This window comes from Camelus dromedarius, unplaced genomic scaffold (genome assembly GCF_036321535.1).
Source record: "Camelus dromedarius isolate mCamDro1 unplaced genomic scaffold, mCamDro1.pat HAP1_SCAFFOLD_114, whole genome shotgun sequence".
NCBI classification, from domain to species: domain Eukaryota; kingdom Metazoa; phylum Chordata; class Mammalia; order Artiodactyla; family Camelidae; genus Camelus; species Camelus dromedarius.
In genome coordinates this window covers 5,394,125-5,422,057 of record NW_026989787.1, presented here as the reverse complement: position 1 = coordinate 5,422,057, position 27,933 = coordinate 5,394,125, and the positions used below count along the sequence as shown (strand labels likewise).

Sequence of the window (27,933 nt, the reverse complement as noted above, 5' to 3'; positions counted from 1 at the left end):
ACATGGAAACAATCTGTTTGCAAAGATGTTTTGAGGTTCTGTCCATCTGGTCCAGGAAATGCTGACTCTGCTAGATGTGCTGTTGGGTGGGCTCTCATGGGAGAGGCTTGAGCAGGACTTCCCTTGGCAATAAGCTGCCCCACCCAGGCCTTTCCATGATCCAGACTCCTGGGACCAGGGTGCAAATCCCCAGCTCCCCACTTGTCAACAATGTGACCTGGGCAACTTTCTCAAACCCAAGCTTTGTCCACCCAAGGTCATCAGAGATGGGGGATAACAGGATGTCCTGCACAGAGTGTCTGTGCAGATTAAGTGAGGTAGAACAGACAGAACAGTGGTGGGGCCTGGCCCATTGGTTGGCAGAAGGGAGCTCACCATGTGCAGCAATTTCCGCGGGTCACCCAGCAATCTGCCCAGAGGCTTAGCTACTCCATCACTATCATGTATCTGAAGTCCGCTTAACCACATGGGAGAAAAACAAACACATATTCTGAGTGTAGCTGCCACAGGAAAAAGTGCATCTGAGCGGGGAGTAATACCAGAGGGTGATCAGGATGGTGGAAGATGCCCCCTTGGGTTGAGCAGAGTGGAGCTGCCCTCTGGAGCCTGGGGTTAGTGAGGATGGGCTTGTAGAAATGCCCCTCTCCTTTACCCATCAATGCTGGGTCCTGCGGGTACTGAGTCCCACAATCGGTGTGCTGCTAGTACCCTCAGCACAGAGAAAAACCCAGGGGTTCCCACAAGGCTTCGGACACGTCCTCTGCTTCCTGAACTCCCATTCTGGTGACCGCACCTGGGATGCAGAGATGAGGTGAGGCAGGGGCTTGTGCTGTCAACACCACTGCTCTACCCTGGGAATCTGACACACAGTAGGTGCTCGGTAAGTCATTGTTGAATGAACAGCAATACTGGGCCAAGTTTCTGTGGGTGTCTGTGCCCCCAGATCAGGGACCCCTCAGGGCCCACCTCACAAGTGACATGAAAATAATAATGCCACCAGGAGCAATAAGAGTTGCTCAGAATAAGTGGGCTTTTCCAAGCACTCTCCACCTGTTGCAAAGGCCTCCCAGCAGGGAAGGGGGCTGTCAGGGGCAACACTGCACTCTCCACTGTAACAAGGAGAAAGCCAAGGGCCACAGAGAGGAGTGCCTTTCCAGTGTCACTGCTCACTTTCCCACCTTTTGGGAGACTGGGAGGCTTTTCTACTACATTCTGGCTCTGAAGCCCCAATATTGTTTGGACATGTCTCCCTCCCTGGAGCAGGGAACCACTAAGTGACCTGTCACTTGTCACCAAGCAGACAGGCTCATTTCAGCTCATTGTGCCACCTGCAGTTTGTGCTAGTAGCAGGATCCTCTGGGAGACTTCACACTCTCCCAACCTGAAAACAGGTGAACAGCTCACAGGTTTCCTGGAGAGGATGGTCACATGGCCTTGATCTGGCCAATCAGCATTTTCCATCCTCCCTGGCCACTGTGATTGGCTCAGGGCTGGGCACCAGCCCAATCAGGCTCCACGGAGGTCAGGCCTAGTTGCTGGAATCCTGGGAGCAGAGAAGTTCTATTTCAGTTGGGAGTTGAGGGGTGGTGATGTCAGCCTGTGGCAGTTGGTGACTATCTTGCTCTCGTAAAGGCAGAGCCATGTGAAGATGACACCAGTGGCAGAGCCCAGAGGTGGGGAAAGATGACTTCTGCTGATGTCACTGAGCACCAGGTACAGCCCTGCCTGAAGCTATCTCCCTGTGGATGTCTCAGTTAGGTAAGTCATTCTCTCCTGCCCTGTTTGCTTCTTTAAGCCACTTTGGTTTTCTGTCACTGGTTTTAAGAAAAAGTTTGACTATTCCTTCAAGCTGGCTAAATGGAGACCCTGGAACTGCAACAGTGTGGTGACAGGCAACAATGTGGCTAATAGACTCCAGAGGCCTCTGTTCAAACAGGGGATTGTAAATGACAAGGGAGAGTACACATGGCCTCTGTGAACAGACTTGCTAGTGGTAGCTCGCAGTTCCTGGATATTAGAGTGCATGCACTCAGCCAAGTCTCAGCCCTGCTCTCACACCTGCTAACCCATACATCTCCTCTCCCACCTGCCTGGCCTAGGGGCCTGGACACCCCCAGGCACCTGAAACAGCCCAGGGCTTTGTGTTGTAATTTACACAGGCTGCCCCTACTTCTGAGGGTGAGGGTGACTGGGTTCCAGTTTACAGAGAAAACAGACTAAACGGTCTCACTGGTGAGCTGTGGGGGTGGGACCCAAATCTACCATCTGACCTATGAATTCAGAGTGGACAGCCTCCCCACCCTCAGCCAGGATGCTTGCTAAGCCTAGGGGCTCAGGAGTCCTGCTCCCTCCAGCACCCCTCCTGGAGGTGAGAGTGGGGAGGCTCTGCCCTATACAACATTCACCCCTGCAGGGGCACACGTGTGACCTCACAGTCTGTCATCCCTTCCTTATGACCTGGAACTCCTTGGCAGGGCATGAGAGGTGCCTTGATGTGTGAGAACTGCAGTTCATGGGTGCACATGTGGGCAGGTGCACCATGACTGAGAGGACAGCACCCCAATTTAAGCCCCCTCCATGCTCAGATGATTACATCCTGGAATTGAGGGGTTCCCAGGGGTCAGGTGGCCAATTCTGGCCTTAGGGGCAAATTCTTATCACCCAGGAGGCTAATTTTTAAATTAAATTACACATTTACAATTCAATAGTCAAGCCCCTTTCTCAGCAGCCTTGTAGCCTCTCAGCTTTTACCTCTCGCTGTGACCATGTTCTTAGCTTCAAATTGAGTGCCATTATGGACATGAACATGTCCCTGTCATGTGTCACCTTCAGAGTAAGGGGCCACCCAAAACTCCCCTCCCTTCCCCTTGTCGATACCTCCACACAGGGAGTAGGGCCCTTTCGATGCAGTTGTGCAAATGTGTGAGCTAAGGGTTTAGAATGACCAGGCTAGGAGTGGTCTGCCCCACATGGCAGGGCAGGTGGCCTGGCAGGGGGTGATGGTTCACTTGTAAAACTCAGCTGGTGTCAGGCAGCGACAACAGACTGGCAGCCAAGGGCTCAGCTGGTGCAGAGTAAGCGGATTAAATGTGTTCACCCAGACGCCTCGGGGATGGCAGCCCTGGAGTAAGACTACAAGTGAGGAAGGTGGAGGGTCCCCAGTGCCTGGACCTCCACCTTGTAAAAATCAGGACTGAGATGTGGCTTTGAAATCAGAACACTGGAGTTCAAATCTTCCCCCACCACTTGGTCAATAATTCAAAGCAAATGAGCCTGTTTTCTCATGTGTAAAATCGGAACATTGAAGCCTCTCCCTCTGAGGGTGTGGAGGGAAGTAAATGCGGTGACAGCAGAGCACAGGAGCTGTCTGGGCTGAGCCTGCACACAGGCAGGCCGTTGTTGCTGCCATGACCACCGTCTTCCAGGGCAGGGTCTGCACACTCTCCCTGTGAAGGTCCAGACAGTAAACATTCTAGGCTTTGAGGGACCTACAGTCCCTGTCACAACTACCACCCTCTGCTGTTGGAGGGCAAAGGCAGCTCCTGCAGTAGGTAGTCCAGGCTCGCACCCCCGCTTCCTGGGATAAGTATTCCTGAGATACAATTGTCACATAACTTTGTTGGCTTTAGGTGTGCTGCATAATGGCTTGTTACATGTGCATATTGTGAAATGATCACTGCATTAAATTTACTTGACGTCTGTCATTACCCATAGTCACACACTATTTTCCTTGTGATCAGAAATTTTAAGAGGTACTCTCTTAACAACTATCATATGCACAGTGCAGTGTTGTTAACTACAGTCACCTTGCAGTACATTATGTCCCCAGGACTTGTTTATCTTCTAACTGGAAGTTTGTACATTTTGATTATCTTCCCGTATTTCAATCACCCCCTGACTCACCTCTGGCAACCACCAACCTGATCTCTGTTTCTATGGGTTTCAGTTTATTTTATAGATTCCACATGTAAATGAGATCATAAGTATTTGTCTTTCTCTGTCTTATTTATTTCACTTAGCATAATACCCTGAAGGTCCATCCAAGTTGTCACAAATGTCAGGATTTCATTTTTTTAATGTCTGAATAAGATTCCATTATATATACATATATATGCGTCACGTTTTCTGTATCCATTCATCTGTTGATGGACACTTAGGTTGTTTACATATCTTGGTTATTGTAAATAATGATACAGTGAACGTGAGGGTGCAGTTGTCTCATTGACATAGTGATTTCATTTCCTTTGGATATATTCCCAGCAGTGGCCTTGCTGGATCATTCAGAAGTTCTAATTTTAAACTTTGGGGGAGTCTTCTTACTCTTTTCCAGAGTGATGGCACCAATTTACATTCCCACCAACATTGCAGAAGTTTCCTTTTCTTCACACTACCACCATCACTTGTTATCTCTTGTATTTTGATGACACCCACCCTGACAGGTGTGAGGGGATATCTCATTGTGGTTTTGATTTGAATTTCCCTGATGGTGAGTGATGTTGAGCACCTTTTCATGTACCTGTTAGACATCTGTGTGCCTTCTTTGGAAAAATGTCTATTCAGTTCCTCTGCCCACTTTTTAAATCAGATTGCTTGTTTTTTTGCTATTGAATTGTAAGAGTTATTTATATGTTTTGGGTGTTAACCCCTTATCAGATACATAGTATGAAAGTAATTTCTCCCCTTCTGTCTGTTACCCTAACCTCTGCTTTCTGGATGACAGGGGTCCAGGCACTTGGGAATCTCTGCTTCTCACATGTTTCCAATGGTGGGTGGGTGAGGGCTGTGTTCTGATAAAACTGTGCACAACCGTGGGTCACTACCCCTTCTTTTAGAAGGTGGGCTCTGAAGAGTGCAGTGTGGGCAGGGATGTTTCCCTGAAGTCATCATTTGGATGGTCATGTGCCCTGGAACTCACATCTTCTAGCCCGGATGTGATGGGGGAATTTGCAAAGGGAGGACCTTGCAGCTAAGAGACTGACCAGGTGTTCTTGTGTCTTGTTGGAAGCACCTGGAAAAAATGTTGTGTGGAACAGGGACTCCTCCAGGTCACAAGGCTCAGTTCAGGCTTCTGGGATGCAGAGACCTGCTCTGAGCCACTGTCACTGAGGAGGGAAGGGCCTCAGGCAGGAGGGAGGGGTTGCTGGATTTCACTTGCCCTGTTTGTCAAGTATCAGCTCTGGTGATGTGTGGCACATGGGCTTAGCTTTGGGCATGAAACAGGAGAGGTTCCTGGGGAAGGGCTGGCTTTTTCCTCTGATTGAGGTCCTACTGTCTGCCAAGCACAGCAGTCCTGTGAGTCAGAGCTGGAAAGCCAGGCACAGAGAGGTCAGGGAGTTTCCAGGTCACACAACATTAGGGGCATCATTAGGGTCTGATGCAGACCTGACGCCCAGCCTACATTCTCTCTCCTTTCCCAGGACCATCATGATCCCACATGTCAGCATCACCCAGAGAGGCCCAGGTATGGGCACTGGGACCTTTCCTGCCTAACATGCCAGGAGCCTTAAGAGGGAGGACAAGACACTTCCTGAGTCCATGATGCCCAGAGGCTGCTCTCAGCGAGAGGCCCAGCACACACTCTTGGATGAATCCTAGCTCTGTCCTGAGTCACTCTGTCCTCCCTGCCTCAGTTCTTCTGCCCACATGGGGCTGGAAACAGCAGCCACTTCACAAGGGTCTAAGGAACCTCCAAGATACTGGAAGCAGCACCCTCACACAGGGAGCACGGTGGGGTCAGCCTCCATTGTCTCCTTAAATTTCCTCACCTCTTTGCTGGATGAGGAGCCCTAGCGGGGCCCTGGCTTGTCCCAATTCTCACCCCAGATCAGGGTCCAGCAGGGGGTGGTGTCCAGGCTGGACTCTGTCCTCTGCCCCTTCTGGGCACCCTCATTCCCCACACCTTGGCTGCCTGGACACTGTCTTCCAGGGGCCGCTCTGTGCCTCCCACAGCTACCTAGCATCCACCCACCCTGGGTTACTCCATCGCCCTCTGGCCCTTGGACACACACCTCCGTGTTGAGTGGAAATGAGGTGATGGACATGCTGGGCTTCCTGGACAGTCTGGGGGAGCCTGATATCCCCATCCTGCCCACCGCCCCAAGAGCCCAAGTTGGGGAGAGGGTGTGCCTCCATTCATACTCTGATTTGCTCAGATTCTCAGCATCTACTTTGCTGGGTGGATATGGGGGCAGAGGGATGATGTAAAAGCAGGAGACCTGGACAGCAGAGCATGAGAAGGGGGCTAGCCCAGGCTGGTCTCATAACCACCTTAGCCTTGGCTTTCTCATCTTTAAAGTGGGACAGACTATTTTGAGGTGAGCAGGATCCTTACACATAGCCAGGCACTGTCCTACATGCATAAGAGATCACTGACTCCTCATGAAAATCTGTGGGGCAGGGACAGGCGTTATCACCCATTTCTGAAGAAGCAACTGAGGCACAGAGAGAACAGGGGAGGTGACCACTCCAGATTACAGAGCCCAGGCCATCTGGTTCCAGTGTCCAGGCTCATGGTCAGTGCCCACTCTGGGTTTCCTTCCTCCCTTCACCCTCCACTGGGACCCATGGCTGCAGCCTCATCTCAGTGTGATTGTTCATGGGGAGCAGGATGGGGGCTCTGAGGGCCCGTTTCTCTGAGCACTGCTTTCCCAGAAGGCTCAAGGGGTTGACTGTATTCACTAATGGACACCAAGGCATGGGCCCAGGCCAGCCACACTGCAAGGCCTGAATCAATGATTGTTGAGTGAATACCTGGACCTCTGCATGTACCTGCATGTTGCTCCCATTTCCTCATCTCCACAGCTGGCTACCCGGCCAACACCTTATGTCATCAGGCCTCTGCCTGGGACAGTCAAGGGGACCAGAGCTGCTCATCTGGGGACAGGGAGACTCAGGGGCCCTGTGTCTGTCCCAAGCATCTCCTGGGCCAATTCACAGGGAAGCCCAGCCAGCTTCCAGGAACAGCAATCAGGTCCCAATCCCAGGGGTGTAGGGTAGGTCTTGAGGGGTGTTTCCTGAGACTGAATTTGTGTATGAAGGCGTCCTTGGGGTCAGGCTGCTTTCAACCTCCATTCCAGGCCCACACCCCTGCTGGCAGCATTGAGCTAGTAATAAAGGACACAGGCCGTGGGGCCAAGGCTATAGCAGGGCTCTGCTCCCTCTCTGTGGCTCAGTGTCCTCATCTGTAACAGAGAACTAGTAACAGGGCCAAGGGAGGGCTCAATGAGACCCTCCTCTGTAGCTTTGGTTGGACACTGCCCTCTCTCTGCTCAGTGCCCTTCTCTGTAATAGAGAACTAATAACATTTTTCTTAGCCCCTTTTGGCCCCATTTTTCTGAGTCTCTTTCCACATTGGGCCCAGGGCTTTCACAGAGATCACAGACTTGGGGGGTAATCAGAGTGTGGTCTCAGCCCTAGTGGTCCCAACTGAGGCCAGAGGAACTTCAGGAGGGGTGGGAATCCAGAAGTGCTTCATGGAGGAGGTGAGATCTGAGCTGTGTCCCCAAGGATGAGCTGTCATCCAGCTGAGGCCTGGCACTGAGCAGGACCCATGTACATGGTGAATGAGGGTGTGAATGAATGAATGGGCACCCCTCTAACAGAGAGTGAGGGGGAAGTCCCCCAGGCCAAAGCAGGAAACACAGGGCACCCTGGGGGAGCAGAGGGCGGGTCTGCAGTGTGATGCCTGCCTCACCCTTTATGGGTGTCTTGCCCCCACTTTAGCCTGTGTTCTGGTGGATTGGGAGCCCTTGCCTCTCCTCTGCTCCAGGATCCTGCTCTTCATTCCCAGCAACACCCACCTGTGTCACCTCAGTGTCCCCAAGTGGACCTGGACCTGTCTTGTGGGAGATTGTGAAGAGGGATTTGGTGTGCAGCCCAAGACTGAAGTGGGAGGGAGAGGATAATAGGGACCTCCAGAGGGGATCATGGGCTGGGGGAAATCGGAGGGGTGGGGAAGGCAGAGACTCAGGGCTGAAGGATCCTGCTAGTGGTGGCTCCTTCACAAGGGGCTTCACAGGGAGGAAGCATTCATGGGGTAAAGGCAGAGCTCAGTTTGGGGCTCGCTGACATGGAACAGCTCATCACAGAGACGTCCAGAAGAGCTGGATATAGGGAACAAAGGTGCCACTGATATCAGTGTCAGAGCCTGAGACCCAGATGAGGTGGGGTGGCGGTGCAGGGGAAGGGGCTTGAGGATGTCAAGATGTTCATTCATTGGGGTCCTCAGGGTGGGGACCTTCATGTTCATTTCACAGCCACCTGGTGCCTGACAGAGCTAGGCTTAGGGAGGTCACTGAGTAGACACGTGCTGACAACCTAGATTCTCCTGTTTTCACATAAAGTCCCTGGTGTGAAGCCAGGTGGCACTCTTTAGAGTCATACACCCTCACCCCTGGGCTCTCTGTGTGCCTAGAGCCCAGTGGCACCTTACCTCCCACTCCCCACTGCAGGACCCTTTGCACACCTGCATTTCCACAAGCTATAAAACATCTTCTCTTGCTGTGTGTTTACCCTATGAAAACTCATTGCCCCAGGAAGAGAGGCCTCACATCCTGCCCTTATTAAAGTGGTAAAGCCTGTTGTTCAGAGAAGCCCCTGACAGATTTCACAACCAACCAGGTACCTGTGCATGAATTGATCATGCAGCCCCCTCCTCCTTGTGTGAATAGCACCCCCCCAATAACAGACCCCACACACTCAACCTTGGCGCTCGTGTAGGCACCTCTTGCCTGTGTGGCCTGATGTTGCCTATAGCAGTGTCCCTATTAAACTTTCCTAGACCCTTCTCAGACGCTGGTAATTCTTTACCAACCCAAGTAACTAGCCCGCCATTGTGCCCACAACACCTGAAACAGAATTGGCTAAATTATGCAGATTGATGATGCAGTTTAATTTGCTTTAAAGGTGAAATCAAGGTTTACAAATAAAAGCAACATACGTACTCAAGGCAGGACTAAGAACTCGCATGGATAACTAAGACCCTCCACGCGCATCCCACTGTGGCCTCAGGGCCTTTGCGCTGGCTGCTCTTTCAGCCAGGATCTCTCTCCGCCTGCTTCTTGAACACCTTCAGGAATCTGCTCAAATGTCCTCCCTGACCTTATTTTTCTCCATGGAACATATCGCCTCCGGACATTGTGTATATTATACTTAATTTTCTCTGTGTCCCCCACCAGGCTGTCTGCTGCATGAGAATGGAGACCTGCCTGCTTCACTCCCTGCTGTGCCCGGTATATGGAACCCGCCCAACACACAGTAGGACCTCAGTGAATGTGTGACGTGTGTGTGATCACTGTAGGCCACAGACAAAGGTCTTCCCAGCAGTGATGGTAAGAGTCATTCATTCTCTACTTACTGAGCCCTACTGTGCACTGGATACTGACCTGGGTGTGAGGCATGCAGTGGATGAGACACAGTGAGCACACACAGCATGTTAGGAGGGACACGTGCTCTGGAGAGCACACAGGGCTGGGGGAGTGCAGGAGTGGAGGAGAAGAGGGTCAGGTGGAGACAGTGGTGGCAGAAGAGACAGAGAGGTGGGGCCCAGGTCGTGCAGGGCTTGATGGCTCCTGTGAGGGCTTTTCCTCAGGGCAGCAGAACCATGGCTGGGCGTGGAGCAGGGGCCCGGTTCCTGAATGCTATGCAGGAGATGGAGCAGGTGTCTGCTTTGGAGATGTGCGTGGAAGAGGCTGTCCCTGTAGACTGTGCAGGCAAGGAAGGCTCCTCTGAGGGGGTGACATCTGAGCTGTGCCCTTGTATGGACCATGTTTCCACCTTCTGTAGACTGGATGCTTTCGTCTGCCCTGCAGGCCTATGCAGGACACACACTGTTCTCAGTCACCTGGGCTTGGCCTCCTGCCTCCATTATGGGCCTTCCCACCCCAGAAGGAGTCCTTCTAGATCTAACACACTACCCCCTCCACTGGACTTGGACTCACACTGAGCCACTGTCCACCTGCCCAACTCACCCAGAATCAAGTCCAGACACTTGGGGGAGCCCCTCCACCCCAGAGCCCATGAACTTACTCAAATGGCCAGTCCTCAGCCTGCTCACATGCCTCACCCTCCCCTCCTGCAGAAACCCTGTGACAGATCCTGTCCACAGCACCCTGCTCCTCCGATCCTTACCCCAGGCTTTCCCATGGGGTGTGACCCCGCATGGGGTGCAGTCCCCTCCTCCAGTCTGGTGAGTAGAAACTACCTTTTCTTTTTTCTTTTGTTAATATATTTATTTTTTAATTTTTATTTTATTGAGTTATAGTCAGTTTGCACTGTTGTGTCAATTTCCAGCATAGAGCATAATTTTGTCAATTGTGTTTACTCTTTCAAGAAACCATCTCTTGGCTTGATTTTTTCAAATGTTTCTAATATCTCTATTTTATTTATTTCCTCCCTGATCTTTATTATTTCCTTCCTTCTGCTTACTTTTGTTATTTTTTGCTCTTCTTTTTCTAATTCTTTTAGGTGGTAAGTTTGATTGTTTATTGCAGTTTTTCCTCTTTTTTGAGGTAGACCTGATTCGCTATAAACTTCCCTCTAAGCACTGCCTTTTCTGGATCCCACAGGTTCTGTGTGGTTGTGTTTTCATCATCATTTGTCTCACTGTGTTTTTTTATTTCTTCTTTGATTTCATTATCCACCCATTTTTTTTTAAAATAGTATGCTGTTTAATCTCCATGCTGTCATTTATTTCTCCTTTATTTTTCTGTAGTTAATTTCTAGTTTTATGGTATTGGGTTCAGAAAAAGTTGCTTCAAATATTTTCTATCTTCTTCAAATTGTTAATGCTTCTTTTGTGCCAAAGTATATGATCTATCCTAGAAAATGTGGTACGTGCGCTTGGGAAGAATGTATATTCTATTTTAGGGAAATATAATGTTCTGAAAATATTAACCAAGACAAATTGTTCTATTTTATCATTTAATTTCTATGTTGTCTTATTAATTTTATGTAAGGAAGATCTGTCCAGTGATGTTAATGGATAGTTAAAGTCTTCTACCATGACTGTATTCCGATCAAATATTCCCTTTTTATCTGTTATGTATTTAGGTGCTCCTATGTTGAGTTCATATATGTTAATGAGTGTAACATCTTCATCTATGACTGCTTTAATCATTATAAAATGTCCTTCTTAATCTTTCTTTATAATCTTTGTTTTAAAGTCTATTTTATTTGAAATCACTGTTGATATTCCTGCTTTCTTGTCATTTCCATTTTTGTGGAATATCTTTTTCAATCCTCTCACTTTCAATCTATGTGTGTCCTTCTCCCTAACGTGGGTCTCTTGTATACAGTGTATTGTAGATACTTGCTTTATTATCCACTCTGCACTCTATATCCTTTGATTAAAGCATTTAGTCCATTGACATTTATAATAATTATTGATAGATATGTGTTTATTATATTTTGAACTTTGTTTTGCAGTTGATTTTGTATTTCCTCTTTGTTCCTTTCATTTTCTTTTTGTGGTTTGGTAATTTTCCTTTTTATTATCTTGGTGTCTTCTTAGTTTTGTGACTCTATTGTAACTTTTTGGCTTGTGGTTACCCTACTTTGTACATATATTAACCCATTACTATATCTGTTTGTTTTAAACAGATAGTAATATAAGCTCAAACTCATCCTACCAAGAACAAAAGAGAGAGAGAGAGAGAGAGAGAGAAACCTGTACATTTTCTTGTTCGCCTCCCCCACCCTTAATGATTTAGATGTCCTCTTTTATGATTTCATGTTTATTCTGTTGTAATTCATTGTAGCAATCACCTTTCCAATCATGGTTTTCTCCTTTTTATTGCATCCTGCTTCTTTTCTGTTTAGAGTAGGTCTTTCAATATTTCCTTTAGCATAGGTTTAGTGTTGCTAAATTCTTTTAGTTTTTGCTTGTCTGTGAAGTTATCTCTCCTTCTATTCTAAAGGATAGCCTTGCTGGATAAAGTATCGTAGGCTGCATCATTTTTTCATTCAGGACTTTGAATATTCCTTGCCCCTCCCTTCTGGCCTGTACTGTTTGTGTAGAGAAATCAGCTGAAAATCTTATGGGGGTTCCCTTGTATCTCATTCTTTGTTTTTCTCTTTCTGCCTTTAGAATCATTTCCTATTCTCAAAACTGGTCATCCTAATTGTAATATGTCTTGGTGTGGGTCTGTTTGGGACCTCCTTGTTTGGGACGCTCTGTGCTTCCTGTACTTGGATATCTGATTCCTTCTTTAGGTTTGGGAAGTTTTCAGTCATGATTTCTTCAAATACCTTTTCAATCCCCTTTGTTCTTTCTTCTCCTTCTGGGACCCCCATTATGAGTAGGTTGGCATGCTTTATGTTATTCCATAGGTCCCTTATATTGCTTTCATTGGTTTTTATTTGTTTTCTCTCAGCTGTTCTGTTGTCCTGTCTTCTAAGTCACATATTCATTCCTCTCAATTATCTAGCCTACATTTTACAGCCTTTAGCTCAACTCTCATCTCAGCAAATGAGTTTTCCAATTTTCACTGGCTCCTCTTTAGAGTTTCAATTTCATTTTTTGACATATTCTCTGTCTCTATAGACAATCTCTTTTAGTTTCTTCAGTACTTTGATCACTCCTTTCTTGAAATCATCTAGTAGACTATCAATGTCTATTTCATTGATTGTTCTTTCAGGGGATTTATCTTGTTCTTTTAATTGAGAGAGGTGGCTCTGCTTCTTCATCTTGCTTATATCTCTCTGGCACTATGGCTTATGGAGTATCAGTTATCTACTGTCGTCCTTTAGGAGTTTATTTATTTATATAAAGTGGATGCAGAAATAAAACTAAGCACAAAGAAATTAGTTTTAAAAGCAGTATAATCAATAACAGAAGAACATATTGAAACAAGATAACAATTGAGTTGGGATGAATTTTTAAAACATTAAAGGAAGAAAAATATTTGAGAACAGAGTATCATCATAACAGAAGCACAAAACAAAGATAAAAATGAAATTGGACAAATTGAAAGATAATAATATTAGTATTTTAAAAGAAAAATTTAAAAGTGATTAAAAATAGAAATATAAAAATTATTTAAGAAGTAACATTTAAAAAGTAAAAGAAAATGGAACAGAAAAAGAAGAGAGGATGTTCCCGTGGAGATTGTGTGCCCTTAATAATTTTATCAAGAGGTCTTTCTTAAATAAGTGTGGTTGCCAAGTCTTACTTCTGTGCCTTTTGTCTGTTATCCCTTTGGTTACGGATGTGGCCGTTAACCTGTTAACCAGAGCCTACCCTGACTATTGAATGGGGACTCCTATTTGTTTTGTGGTTGTCACAGCTCCTGCCCCTGCCTTGTTTCATGAACTCAGCTCATTGGTTCCAGAGACCCTCTGGTCACACCCTTGGTCTGTGCTGCTCCCAGTGCCTGTAGGTAGACATGTCACATCTCCTCCCAATGCTGCATCTTGGTGCTGCTCTCCTGCATGGTAGGTGGGCAGGGTGTGCCCCTTCCCAATGCCGTGTCCAGGTGCAGCAGTCCTGCACAGTAGTTGGGTTGGTTGCTCCCCTGTTCAGTGCTACTCCCCACTCCACATCTTTTCCACACTTTGTAGGTGGGCTTGAGGCAAATGGCCACACCAGCCCTAGTCCCTGCTCTTTGCCAGAACTCTGCTCCTTGTTCATTTGTCTTAGAGGTGCGAGTTCATAGACGCACCAGGACAGAACCTTCCTATATGTCTGGGGATGTAAACAAGTCTGAGTCCCACCTATGAGGCTGCAGAACTGCCAGGTACATATTCAGGTTTCAACCCTGCCTCTGCCTGGGTGGGTATGATGGCTGTGGCTGAGCCTCATCACTCTTCTTCTGAGAAATCACCAGTTATGTTGCTGTGGGTCAGCAGAGACAAAGGACAAACCTCCCCTTCCCTCAGGCAAGCCAGCAAAGTTGCTTTGCTTTATTTTTTTTTCTTATTTTATGGGGGGCCCAGGCTGTTCTGATCTGTATACAATCCAAGCAGTTGTCCACAGCACACTGTAGTCCCCCAGGGTTACCTCTGTACAGTCAACCAGAGTCTGCTTGTATCCAGCAGCCTGTCCCTTCCCATCCCTGATTCACTTCTAGGTTTGGGGGTTGTTGACACACTTTGTGCCCATATAACTTAATTCTGTCAGTCAAGGGCGGTTCTGTACACATCTGAGCCTCAGAGGTTCCCTGTCCATCCTGCTGACCTCTCCGTTGGAAAGGGGGAGACCCAGTCAACCAGCACTATCCCTCCTTTGCTGCTCCCTCTTCAAAGGACCAACCCCAAGCCATTTTGCATTTTCTTCCTTCTTTTTTCCGTTTCTCCTACCAGATTGGTGGCACATTTCGTCTTTTGAAGATGGCAATGTTTTATCAAAGTTCAGCAGATGTTCTGAGTGGATGGGTGTGTCTGTGAATATCAGTCTTGGTGTATTTATTGGAGAGGATAAGATACAAGTATCCTTCTACTCCACTATCTTGGCCTTTCTCCAAGAATATGCACTCTTAATAATTTTGTCATAAGGTTGTTTTTAATTATGGGTGGTTGCCAAGTCTTCCTTCCATGCCTATTGCCTGTTATCCCCTTTGTTGGTGGTGTGGCTGGTGTTCTGGTGGCCTGAGTCTGCCCCGGCTATTGAGCAGGAGCTCCTTTTTTTCCTGTGGTTGTCACACTCCTGCCCATATCCTGCTGTGAAAACTCCACTTGCTGGTTCCAGAGGCCCTCCAGTCGTGCTCCTGGTCTGTGTCCCAGCATCAGTTTGTGGGTGGTCTGCACCCCCACCAGATGCCTGGTCCCAGCACCACACTTGTGCAAGGTAGTTGGCAGGTAGCTCCCCTGCCGCATTAGGTCCATGCTTCATAGGTGGACTCAGAGAAAACAGCTGCACTAGCCCTCATCCCTGCTCTGTTCCAGAATACTGCTTCTTGTCCATTTGTCTTAGAAAAGCCAATTCAGAGAGGCATCGGTGTGTAATGGTCCCCTCTGCTTGGGACTGTAAACAAATCTCAGTCCCACCTATGAGGTTGTGGAGCCCCTAGGTAGGGATTCGGCTTTTGACCCCTCCTTCACCTGGGAACCATGAACCAGAAAATATGGTGGCTATGGCTGAGCCTTGACTCTCTTCTCCCAAGAAGTCTCAAATAATGGCACTGTGGGTCTGTGGAAACAAAGGCTACGGATCCCCTTCCCCCCAGGGCACACCAGCAGTGTTGCTTTGCCTTTTTTTTTTTTTTTTTTTTTGGATTTTATGGGGGACCCAGGCTGTTCTAATCTGTATACTCTCCCAGCCATGGCACACAGAACATTGCAGTCCCCCAAGGTTTCCTCTGTACAGTCAGCCCGAATCCTCTGCTCGACTCAGACAGCCTGTCCCATCCCACCTCTGCTGGTTCACGTCTAGGGCTGGGGATCATTGGGACTCTTTGTGCCCAATTAACTTAGTTCTGTCAGTCAAAGGCTATTCTGTACAGATCCGAGCCGCAGATGTTCCCTCTCCATCTTGCTGAACTCGCCATTGGAGTTGGGTAGACCCAGTGTATTAATGCTATTACTCCTTTGCAGCTCCCTCCTCATTGGAATGGTCCTGAACTATTTTCCTTTTTCTTCTTTTCTCCTACCAGATTTGTGGAAAATTTTATCTTTTGAAGAAGGCAATATTCTGTCAAAGTTCAGCAGGTGTTCTGGGTGGTGGGTGTGTCTGTGGATGTCACTCTTGGTGAATTTGTGGGAGAGGGTGAGCTCTGAGCATCTTTTTTACTCCACCATCTTTCCTCCTCCTTCACTTTTTCTTTTGATTGGAACACTTAGTCCATTGACATTTATAGTAGTTATTTTATAGATGTGGTTTTATTGTCATTTTGAAATTTGTTTTCCAGTTGATTTGGTATTTCTTATTTGTTTCTTTCTTTTAATTTTTTTTTTTTTCATTTTTGTCATATGATAAATTTCTTTTCTATAAGCTTGGTTTCTTTTTGGGTTTTATGACTCTTTATATACTTCTGATTTGTGGTTATCTTGTCTTTCAAGTATGGTAACCCCTTACTTCATCTGTTTGGTTTTAGTTGATAGTCATGTAGGCTCAAGTGCATCCTAAAAAGAAAGAAGACAAAAAGAAAGAAGAAAAAAAAAAAAGGGAACAAAATCTATATTCTCTTGCTCTCCTCTTTCACCTTTTATGACTTTGCTATTCTCTCTTTCTTTCTTGCTTTCTTTATTGACTTACTGACTTATTTATATCTTCATGTTTTCCCTTGCAATTCACTGTATTTATTGCATTTCCAATTATGGTTTCCTAATTTTTATAGCTTCCTGTTTATGTTTTATTTAGATTAGAACTTTCAATTTTTTTTTAGCATAGATTTATTACTGCTGAATTCTTTTAGTTTTGCTTGTCTGTGAAATTCTTTCTCTCTCTTTCTGTTCTAAAGGTGAGTCTTTCTAGATAGAATATCCTAGTTTGCAGCCTTTTCTCATTCAGGACTTTGAATATATCTTGCCACTCCCTTCTGGCCAGAAGTTTTTATGTAGAGAAATCTGCTGAATGCTTATGGGGCTCCCTTGTAACTAACATTTTGTTTTTCTCTCACTGCCTTTAGAATATTTTCTTTATCTTTAACTTTAACCATTTCAATTATAATATATCTTGGTGTAGGTCTGTTTGGTTTCTTCTTGTTTGGGACCCTCTGTGCCTCCTGTACTTGGATAATTCTTTCCTTCTTAAGGTTTGGAAAGTTTTCAGTCATGATTTCTTTAACTATCTTTTCAATCCCCTTTTCTCTTTCTTCTCCTTCTGGGACCCACTATTATGCATAGGCTGGCGCACTTTATATTATCTTGCTTTAATTGGTTTTTATTGGCTTTTCTGTCTGCTGTATTGGGTTATTTATTTATCTTGTCTCCTAAGTCATTTATTCATTCCTCTGCATTAACTAGTCTGTTTTTGATTGCCTGTAGTTGAATTTTCTATTTTTAACTAGCTCTTCTTTATAGTTTAAATTTTCTTTTCAAAGTTTTCTGTCTCTATTGATAGTCTCTTTTAGTTCTTTCAGTGTGTTGATCATTCCCTTTTTGAAGTCTAGTAGACTATCAATCTATTTTACTGTTTGTTCTTTCAGGGGATTTCTCTTGTTCTTTTAATTGAAAGTGGTTCCTTGGCTTCTTTATTTACTTATATTTCTCTGGCTCTATGTATTTCTTCTAGACCCGTTTCTGAGCTGTGGTGTGTAGTAGGCAGGGTGGGAGCACTTCAGTTGTGAAGAAAAATAGGCAGGAGATTTCCACTGGGGAGTTCCCTCTGTGGTGTTGTCTGTCACTTGTTATGCAGACTTACAAAGTACTATTTGTTGATGTTGGCTTTATCCCTGCTTTAGCTATGGGAATGTCAGCTACCTACTCTGGTGCCCCTCAGGTTCTGAGCCCCAGGAAACATCAGTCCAGATCCAGCAGTGTCAGTCCCTTGGACCTGCCTTAGCAAGTGTGTAGTCACACACATGAATTTGTGGTCCACTACAGGTTCAGCTCAAACCCCAATCCTGCATCCACATATGGAACCATACACCACCCTGTTTTAAATACCCTCACTGGCCACCCTTCTTGAGTCAGAACTCCACTCACTGCCTGTAAGTCCCAGAGGTGTGGATCCACAAAGTGACCAGAGAGAGCAAATCCACCCTCTCTGCCTGGGGCTGTAAACAAATCTCAGTCCCGCCTGTGAAGTTGCAATGGCACAGGATATAGATTCAACATTCAGCTCTGCCTTTGTGCAGCAGTGTTGACTATGACCAAGCCCCATTTCTCTTCTCATGAGAACACACCAACAATGGAGCCAAGTGGAGAAAGTGACTTTGGCACAGCCATGCATCATTCCTCCCCCATTATACCAACATTGGTGCTTTTTTATGAGAGTTTCAGTCTGTTCTGTTCCACACACACACACACACACACACAGCCAGAGCTCACACTGCCCTCTAGTTTCCTGATGCTGCCTCTCTGCAGTGTGACCCAGCCCTCTGCCTGGGCTCTTCACTGAATCCAGTAGCCAGTCCTGGCTCATCCCTGCTAGTTCATGTCTAGGGCTGGTCATCACAGGGACCCTCTGTGTCAGTATTCCCCAGTTCTGCCTGCCATGCAGTTGCCACTGTGTCCTCCAAACCTTGGAAGCTCTGCTTCTTTCCTAGCTGATCTCCCAGCTAGAGAGGTTGTGTCCCAGTGTGAGGGTGCCTTTCTTCCTATGCTACTTTTTCCCTGCAGGATCAGTCCTGCACTGAATTTGTCTTTTTTCTTTTTATTCCTTACCATATTTTGTGAGAATCTTCCTGTATTTCAAAATGAGAGACACTGTGCCAGAATTCAGGAGGTTTCTGTGCAATTCAATGTTTTTGTAGATGTAATTCTTTGTGTATTTGTGGGAGAGGTCAAGCTGTGAGTCTTTCTACTCTGTCACTTTGACTCCTTCAAATTTTAAAATAGGGCTAGGTCTTTCTTAATTACTCTCAACAAGCTGTTGTAGTTTCCAGCGTACATGTTTTGTAATTTTTCCTTGCCTCTATTGGATGCCGATTCAGAACATACACAACCTTCTAAAGAAACCTGTCCCACCCTGCCATTTGCTGCCAACTAGCTAGCCTGTGTCTGAGTCACCAAAAGGTTTTGTTCTTTATCTGATTCTTAATTCTTTAGAATTTATCATTTTACTCTCATAAATTCTGATTGTACTTGTAACAAATACTTTAAAATAAAAATAATAAACTTTATGCTGTGGATTCAATATGAATGAATCTCAAGTAACATATGCTTTAAATACCTTAGAATTAGTAAAGCAATATAGATACATTATGAACACTTGAATTGTTGCCTAAAGGAAAAGTGCAGAGATTTGCAAATCCCACCCCCAAAAGTGACCGTCATGAATGGCTTGGTGAACATCTCTCAGTCTCTATCTCTCTTATTCTCTCTGCCTCTGTCTCTCACACACCACAAGATTCATTTACATCTATGATGATTTGACACATATGTGGTCATAGATGGCATCTGGGATGTAGATGATGGATTAACAAGCATCCAAACTGAGGGCTTCCTTGACATCAGGTAAAGACCTAGCAGTCATTTTTCCAGCTGCACAACAATCATTCCTCCATGTGAACCAGAACTGATGAATCCCACCCCCTCTCCATGAACATTAGTGTTGCTTCCAATCTCCTACTAGTTAAACCAGAACTGTGATGAACATCCTTGAAAAGACATCTTTGAAAAATTGTGCAAGAATTTTAGTATGATCAACAATAAGCATCAGCACTACTCGGAAAGGGATGAACTTGTGGAACTGTAATTTATCCTGCATACTGTTCTCCCAGAGAGGAGTGTCTGCTCACTCTTCCCTCCAGGGGATCTACTGTGGCCTCTGCCTCCTCATGTTGTCACTAGAGCTGGTTGTAACCAGGCTAAAGTCCTGCCAGTGTGATGGTGACCAATGCTGTCTCCAAAGTGTGTACATCTGTGTGCATCCTCACTTGAGAGGTCAAGCACCTCTAATATACACTGGCCACCTGCATTTCCTCTTGGTGGAATTGCATGTGTTTGTTCTGTTTCTGTTTAGAACACAGTGTTTCAAGAAGTTTTTGGACCACAGGGATGTGAAACCTTTCTCTGACTTTAGGTTATGAAAAATGATTTTTCCAGGTTGTGGTTTGACTTTCATGGCTTTTGAATATTATTATTTTTTATTTTGTAGGTTATGTTTTGCCACAGGAAGAGCTAAGCATCTCCCTTCTGGCTCTGGTATCACACATAGAATAGCAGTGCCTATCCCGAGATTATGCACATAGTTACTAAAAATTTTCATTTTGTACATCTCATGTTTAATCCACCTGGGTTTCCCTTTCAAATAACCAAAATACTACTTCAAGTTAAAAAAAAAAAAACACCAGTCCCTTGTTAAAATATGAGAGCAGACACAAACAGCCAACTTTTGTATGATTTCATTGATAGGGAACATCCAGGATAGGGAAAGACACACAGAGAGAAAGAGGATTAGGGCTTGTCAGGGGCTAGGGGAGGGAGAAAAGAGAATGTGTGCTTTGGATACAGGGTTTTATTATGAGGAAAGAAACAGTCTGAAACTAGACAGTGATGATGGTTACACAACATTGTGAATGCACTTAATACTCCTGAATTGCACAATTTAAAATGGAAAAACATCTAAATTTTATTATTGTAAACTTAAAACATAAAAATAGATGATACTCTAAATGACATGAAAGAAAACAAGGAAATTACAGAAAAAAACAAACAAAAATGATTCCAGGAGAAGGGAAGTAAAGTTCGGGTCTGGGAGTGGGTTGATTCTGAGAATTAGATGACAGTGTTGGTGTTTGCAGAGGCATCTCAGCCCGTAGTGGTGGTGATGCCTGAATTGGCTCTGGGTCTCATAGAAGTGTGTGTGTAAGTGCAGGAGGAGCTAAAAGATCAGGCTCAGGGTCTCCCTGCAGGACTGGTAATGTAACCTGGCTCTAGGTCTCCTGTAGGGCTAGTCTTACAGTCTCCCTGCAGAGCTGGTGGGATGTGACACGGTTCTGTGTTTTTTGCAGGTGCAGGTTCGTGTTCCCCTGCAGGGTTGGTAGAATGGGACCCAGTCCTGTGTCTCATGCAGGATCCAGCTCAGGATCTCATGCAAGACCAGGCTCAGGGTCTCCTTGTAAGGCTTGTGGAATGAGACCCCATCCTTTTTCTCCTGCAGCAGCAGATTCATGGTGTCCCTGCAAGGTTTTGCAATTTCACCCTACTCTGTATCACCTGCAGGAGCAGGCTCAGACTGTCCCTGCTGGGTTGTTGGAATATGACCCATCTCTGATTCTCTTGCAGAAGCAGGCTCAGGGTACCTCTACAGGGCTAGTCAATTTTGTTCCAGTCCTAGGTCCCTTGCAGTTGCAGGATTGGGGTCTTCTTTCAGGGCTGGTGAAATGTGACTCAGCTGTTGGTCTCCTGCAGAAACAGGCAGAGTTTCTCCCTGCAAGCCTTGTGGAATGAGACCCAGTGCTGGGTCTCCTACAGGAGCATGCTCGGGGTCTCTATCCAGGGCTAGTGGAATTGGACCTGGCTAATGGTCTCCCTGCAGTGCTGTTGGAATTGGTCCAATTCTTGGGTGTCTTGAAGGTGCAGGCTCTAAGTCTCCCTGCATTGCTGGTGAAATGTGACCCAGTTGTGGTTCTCCTAAAGGAACAGTCTCAGGGTTTCCCTGCAGGGCTGGTGGATGGGACATAGTCCTGGGTCTCCTGGAGGAGCAGGCTCTGGGTCATTCTAGAGCTGTTGCAATATGACCAATCTCAGGCTCCCCTGTAGGAGTAGGCTCGGGGCCTTCCTGCAGGGCTAGTGGAATTGGACACGGCTCATGGTCTCCGTGCAGTGCCATTGGAATTGGTCCAAATCTTGGATCTTTTGAAGGTGTAGGTTCTAAATTTCCCTGCATTGCTCATGGAATGTGACCTGGCTCTGGTTCTTCTGCAGGAGCAGGCTGATAAATTACCTGTAGGGCTGGTGGAATGTGACATGGCTCTTAGTCTCCTGCCAGAGCTGATTCAGGGTCTTTCCACAGGGCTGGTAGAATTGGTCCCAGGCCTGGGTCTCCTGCATATGAAGGCTCAGGTATCCCTGCAGGGCTTGTGGAATGTGACTGGGTTTCTGTTTCCTGCAGGGGCAGGTTCAGAGTCTCCTTGCAGTGTTGCTGGAATGGCACATGGCTCTGAGTTTACTGTAACAGCAGTCTTATGTTCTTCCTACAGGGCTAGTGGAATATGACTCAGACCTTGGTCACTTGCAGGAGCAGGCTAGTTTTCTCCCTGCTGGGATGGTGGAATCAGACCCTGTCCTGGGTCTTCTGCAGAAGCAGGCTCCAGGTCTTCCTGCAGGGCTGTTGGAACATGATCCCATCACTGGTTCTGCTTCAGGAGTAGGCACAGGGTCACCTTGCAAGGATAGTGTAATTGGACCCAGCTCAGGGGTCACTACAGGGCTGATGGAATGTGACCTGGCTCTGTGGCTCCTGCAAGTGTAGGTTCTGTGTCTCCCTTCAGGGTTGGTTTAATGGGACCCATTCCTGGGTCTCCTGTAGAATTAGGCTCAGAGTCTCCCTGCAGGGCTGGTGGAATGGGACCCATCTCTGGGTCACCTTCCAGAACAGATTTGGACTCTAACTTCAGGCTGGAGGAATTGGGCCTGTTCTTGCATTTCCTGCAGGAACAGGCCTTGGGTCTTCCTGGAAGAATACTGTAATATGACCCATCTCTGGTTCTCTTGCAGGAGAGGCTCATGGTCTCTCTAGAAGGTTAGCAGAATTTGTCCCATTCCTTGGTCCAAGGCTCAGGGTATCCCTGTAAGGTTGGTGGAATGGGACCTAGTCCTGTGTCTCCTGCAGCAGCAGGTTCTGTTCTCTTTGCAGGGCTGGTGGAATGTGACTCCACTCTGTAGTATTTTTTGCAGATGCAGGCTTAGGGACCTCACCAGAACTGATGGCTCTTAGTCTCCTATGGGAGCAGGTGAGGGATTCCCTGCAGAGCTGGTGGAATTCATCCCAGTCCTCAGTCTCTTGCAATTGCAGACTCAGTGTCTCCCTGCAGGGTTTGTGGAATATGACTTGGCTGTGGGTATCCTGCAGGAGCAAGCTCAGTGTTTCCATGCAGGGTTGGTGGAATGAGATCTAGTTCTGGCTCTCCTACAAGAGGAAGCTGGGATTCTCCCTGGAAAGGCTGATGGAATTGGACTGGGATGTCTGTCTCCTGCAGGAGCAAGCCTAGGGATTACCTGCAGAGCTGGTAGAATGTCACACAACTCTTGTTCTTCTGCAGGAGCTGGCTCATGTTCTCTGTGAAGGGCTTGGTCTCCCCCAGGAGCAGGTTTGTAGTCTCACTACAGGGCTGGTGTTATGTGACCCACTCTGTTTTCTGCAGATGCAGTCTCCGTGTTTGACTGCAGGTTTGGTGGAATGGGACGAAGTCATGGGTTTCCTGGAGTAACAGGCTTACAGTCTCCCTTCTGGGATATTGGAATGTGACCTAGTCATGTGTTTCCTGCTGAAGTGGCCTCAGGATATCCCTGCAGGGCTGTTGGAATTGTACCTCGCTCTGTATCACCTGCAGGATCAGGTTTGTGCTCTCCCAGCAAGGCTGGTGGATTTGGACCTATTCCTGGGTCTCCTGCAGGAGCAGGTTTTCAGTCTTCCTGCAGGGCTTCTGGAATATGACATATCTCTAATTTTCCTGCAGGATCAGGCTTGTTGGTCACCCAGCAAGGCTAGTGGAATTGGACCCAATTCAAGGTCTTAGTGCAGAGTTGATGGAATGGGACCCAGTCCTGGGTCTCCTGCAGGAATTGGCTCAGAGTCTCCCTGCAGGACTGGTGAAATTGGACCCATTCCTGAGTCTCCTGCAGGAGGAGGCCCTGCATCTTCCTGGAGGGATGGTGGAATATGACAGAGATCTGGTTCTCCTGCAGGAATAGGCTCAAGGTCTCCCTACAAGGCTAGTGGAATTGGACACATTCCTGGATCCATTGCAAGTGAAGGCTTGGGGTTCTTCCTACACAGCTGGTGGAATGTGATTTGGCTCTGAGTCTCCTGCAGGAGTAGGCTCAGGGCCTCCTTGAAAGATTGGTGAAATGGGACACAGTGCTGTGTCTCCTGCAGTAGCAGGCTCAGGTTCTCCCTACAGTGTTGGTAAAATTGGACCTGGCTCCAATTCAACTGCATTAGCAGACTAAAGGTATACCTGCATGGCTGGTTTAGTGTGAAGGAACAGCAAGTCTTAATACATTGGCCCACTCCTGGTAAAAGTATAAACAGGGCTTGGTGCATGGTCTCTTGTATTGTCTGAAAAAGCCCCTTGAGATGTGTTGATTCTGATGACCTCTTCCAAGAACTTGAACACTTTTAGAATCTCTGCCAACTCATCTTGTTTAGACTGAAGGAATCTGCCTTTCATCAGTTCTTGGAATAGAGATCAACACAAAATGAAAGAGGGAAGAAAAAATTACCAATCTATCTATTAAGAAATCAGCTGAAGACATTAGAAAGTTCTCTTGCAATGCACTTGATTCTATTTTGGTGCATTTAGAATCATTTCTTTATTATCAACTTTGGCCATTTAAATTAGAATATATATTGTTGTAGGCCTAGTAGGGTTCATTATGATTGGACCCTCTGTGCTTCCTGTGTTGAGATAGCTGGTTCTATCTTTGGTTTAAGAAAATTTCAGTCTGATTTCTTCAAATATCTTTTCAAACCATTTGCCTTTCTTCTTTTCCATGTGGGTTCCCTATGAGTCATAGACTGGTATGTTTTCTCTTATCCCAGGTTTCAGTTGCATAGCTTGCATTGGTTTTCACTTGCTATTCTATGTCGTGTTCTGACTGAGTGATTGCGGTTATCCTGCTTTCGAAGTCACTTATTTGTTCCTCTGCATTATCTAGTCCGATTTGGACTGTTTTTAGCTTAGCTATTCTCACCATTGAGTTTTCTGATTCTATTTGGCTCATCTAAAGTGTTTCTCTTTCCATTTATACTAGCCTGCATTTGTATTCATAGACTCAAGATTTCCTTCAGTGTTTTTATGTCCTCCCTTTTCAAGTCATGTTCTAGTAAATTTTGGTGGTCTAAAACATTGCATGTTCTTTCAGGAGACTCCTGTCTTTTGAAAATTTTGAATGGTTCTTTTAATTTTATTATATCTCTCTATCACTATGGGTTAAGGATTATCAGTTATCTATTATAGACTTGAACAGCTTTTGTAAGTGAAATCATTTCTGTGCACATTTAGTATTAATGCTGTGAGGATTGTTTTTGGTATGTAATGATGCCATGCATTCCTTCTGTGTCTGTTGCCTGTTATATCTATGATTGCTAGTGTGGTTTTTGTTGTGGTGAATACAACCTATTCTAGTAAAGTTAGCAGAGTGTCATTTTGGTTAAATGCTTATCATAGCTCTGACAGTGCTGGGACTAGTAATTTTTGCTGGAATACAGGCTTCCAAATGGTTTCTGGCTGCCGGCTGGATATGTGGATAGGGAATGGTTCCAATACACTTTCATGAAAGTGCATTCGTCCTTACTATTGCCACGGAAAAGTCAAAATTTATAATGGGTTCCCTCAGGTTCTCTGCAAACAAAAACAAAAGTGGAAACAAATCTAATGATGTCACACATTAGAACCTGTTGAAGCGTGCAGTGCCACAGTTGGGTCCTTAGTGTAGTACTGGGTCAGCACCACAACTATTGTTGCATTAGCCTGTGGTAGTCAAGTCTGACGGAAAGGCTTCAAATTCACATATTGTTCAGCAGATCTCTGCTCCAAGAACTCTTGCAATAAGGCATTGGAACTCAAAGGCAAGCATGGGGCATTTCAAAAACCTCTGCTTTGGACAATAAGAAATTTCAATCCTGCCTATGAAAGTTGCAGATCCTTGGGCTATAGAATCTGATTTCAACAATAAATTGCCCTGGATTCTAGAAACTAGATGAAGATGCCTCTGAATGAGACCCATTTCTCCTTTATGGAGAAAATGAGCAATTATACCGTGGATGTGGAAAGACTGTGACTAAGGCCCTGGGTTACTATGCTAATCCACAACACATATGCCAGCAGATTTAATATTAAGAGAGGACCCAGGCAGATCTGTTCTCTAGATAGTACCAACCACAGCCCAAAACAATCTCCAAACCCCTGGGAATAAATTTGTGACATCAGCCACAGCCCTAACACACAGATTCCACAGGCACTCCTAGCTCAAAATTAACAGGTGGAGTATTGGTCTGGGAATGAATTGCAGAGAAATTTTGTGATTATTGCTTTCAGATATGTCAACCAAACGTCCACTATGCACTCTTTTAACCCTCAGCACTTTGTCTTCCAGCTCAAATGACCTGTCCACTTTAGAGTGTGCATTCCAGTAAAACACAGTTTCCCCTTTACTGCTCCCTCACCAAAGGTCAGGTCCTGCACTGATTTCCATTCTCTAATTTGCCTTCTACTCTTTCCAGGTTATGTGAGAATTTTCTGACTTTTGAAGTAAGAGATGTTTGGGCATTTTTCAGCAGGGTTCCTGAGTCAAGGGCTGGGAGAGTGTATGTTTATCTTGCTGTATACTTGGGAGAGAGTGAGCGAAGTTTGCACTGGTACTCTGCCAGTTTGGCATGGATAAATTAACACAATTTAGTCATAACTCACAGACACTTGATTCTTGTTTAGCTATTTTTCTGTATATCAGTTGTGGGAGGATGTGTCCGAAAACTCCAGGTCTGACAATGTGTTCATACCTCATTGCAGACTTTCAAATAATAAACAGAATTAAATTACATACATGGGAAATGTATCAAAATAAATACAGTTTTAGAAACATACTATATCTAACTATAAGACAGAGTTGCCAAATTTAGGTACCAGCTTGAAATATCCAAATAAGAAAAATGCACAGAAAATATAAATTAGCAGCCAAAAGTCATGAAGGAGGCAGGTCAACAGTTTTCTCTTGGTGCTTCCAGCACTAACAGAAACAATGAAATAATTCTTAGAACCATTAACAACCACAACCCTAGGTTTCCATTGTGCATGTGGTGCCCTTTCCTAATAATGACACATACTGGTCAATGTTGGCGATTCAAGGGGAAAAATTATTATTTAGGAAACCACAAAGAAACCCAAACAATGTATTTTTACATAGGCTTGGTTTCAATAGCACTTAGAGATATTATAGATATGAGAACACTGCCGCAGCTTTGCTAGGCTATTGACAATCATGTGCTCTTCTATCAAAGATGAGAATGTTTAATCGACTAATTATGTTGAGAAAAGCAATTTAACCCAAAAAATACAGCAATCACATTATATCCTGCTCCTGGGACTTGACAAAAGGGAAAAGACGGTCCACAAAAGAAGTGTCACTACATATCTATCCCAACAATTACACTTCATTTCAATAACTGAATTATAATAGTTACAAATACTGTTTTGAAAAAATGAGGATAAATAAATATCCAAATTCAGGCAAAAAATTCACTCACTTACAAAACTCCCTTCACACCAAAGTAGACATAAGCCCAGCATTTGCTGAATCTAGGGGAAGATCATCATTTCAAGGTGTGAGCGAAGAATTCAATACCAATCTATTTTAGTCGAGAGTAGTTGACAATGGAGGAGTTCACTGTTGTGCACAGAATGTGAAGGAGGAGAAACTCTGATACAAGGAGGGGCTTGCTCAGCTCCTACTGGCTTCATTGCAACTCAAGTGCTGATTCTTTAAAATGGATACATGAGGGGAGGGGAGGGAAGAGCAAGTGCTTGGTACCAAGGGCCAACCCTGGGAAAAGGCTTACCTGTGCTTCGTGCTTGGTCGTCTGAGTGGTTTATAAATGCCCCTTGGGACGTGTGGATTCTCACGACCTCTTCCAAGAACATGAGCGCTTTTATCATCTCTGCCATCTCTTCTCTTTTAGACGTCAGTAATCTTGGACCCGTTCTTGGAGCAGAGAATTGAGTACCTTCCTAAAGTGCACGTTGACACTCCATATGTTTCTGCCAGTATCAGCGAGGTTCAATATGTCTCATGAATGTCTTTTGAGCCTGGTATTCTCAACAGAAGTCTCCATGCCAGTATTCTCCATTGTAGCAGAACAACTCTCATCAATGTGTTCGCATCTCACCTCAATTTGTGCAGCCAGCTTTTCTGCCAACTTCCTTCATGTCTCCTATAAAGTCAAATTCTAAAGGACAGGGCAAGTCTGAAAGTACCTCGGAGCCTCACCTGTAAGCTGATGACAGGCAGATCTTCCACTATCTGCCCTTTCAGATTCTGGAAACTGACCTGTGAACTCAGGCCATTGCGCAGCACGAGTATCTCGAACTTACACAGATTCCAGAAAAAGAGACTTAAGCCAAGCTCCATAGAGGGCGGTACCGCCTCCATGACACTGATCCACCCACAGAA

The 27,933-nt window shown here is 45.7% G+C and overlaps 1 long non-coding RNA gene across 1 annotated transcript; it reads left to right on the top strand.

Moving 5' to 3' along the window:
• Nucleotides 1–32: 32 nt before the first annotated feature.
• On the top strand, nt 33–27,933 carry LOC135320723 (uncharacterized). Its single transcript, XR_010379992.1, has 4 exons — nt 33–1,758; nt 9,177–9,329; nt 10,079–10,186; nt 27,443–27,933. It is a non-coding gene; the product is annotated as an uncharacterized LOC135320723 (long non-coding RNA).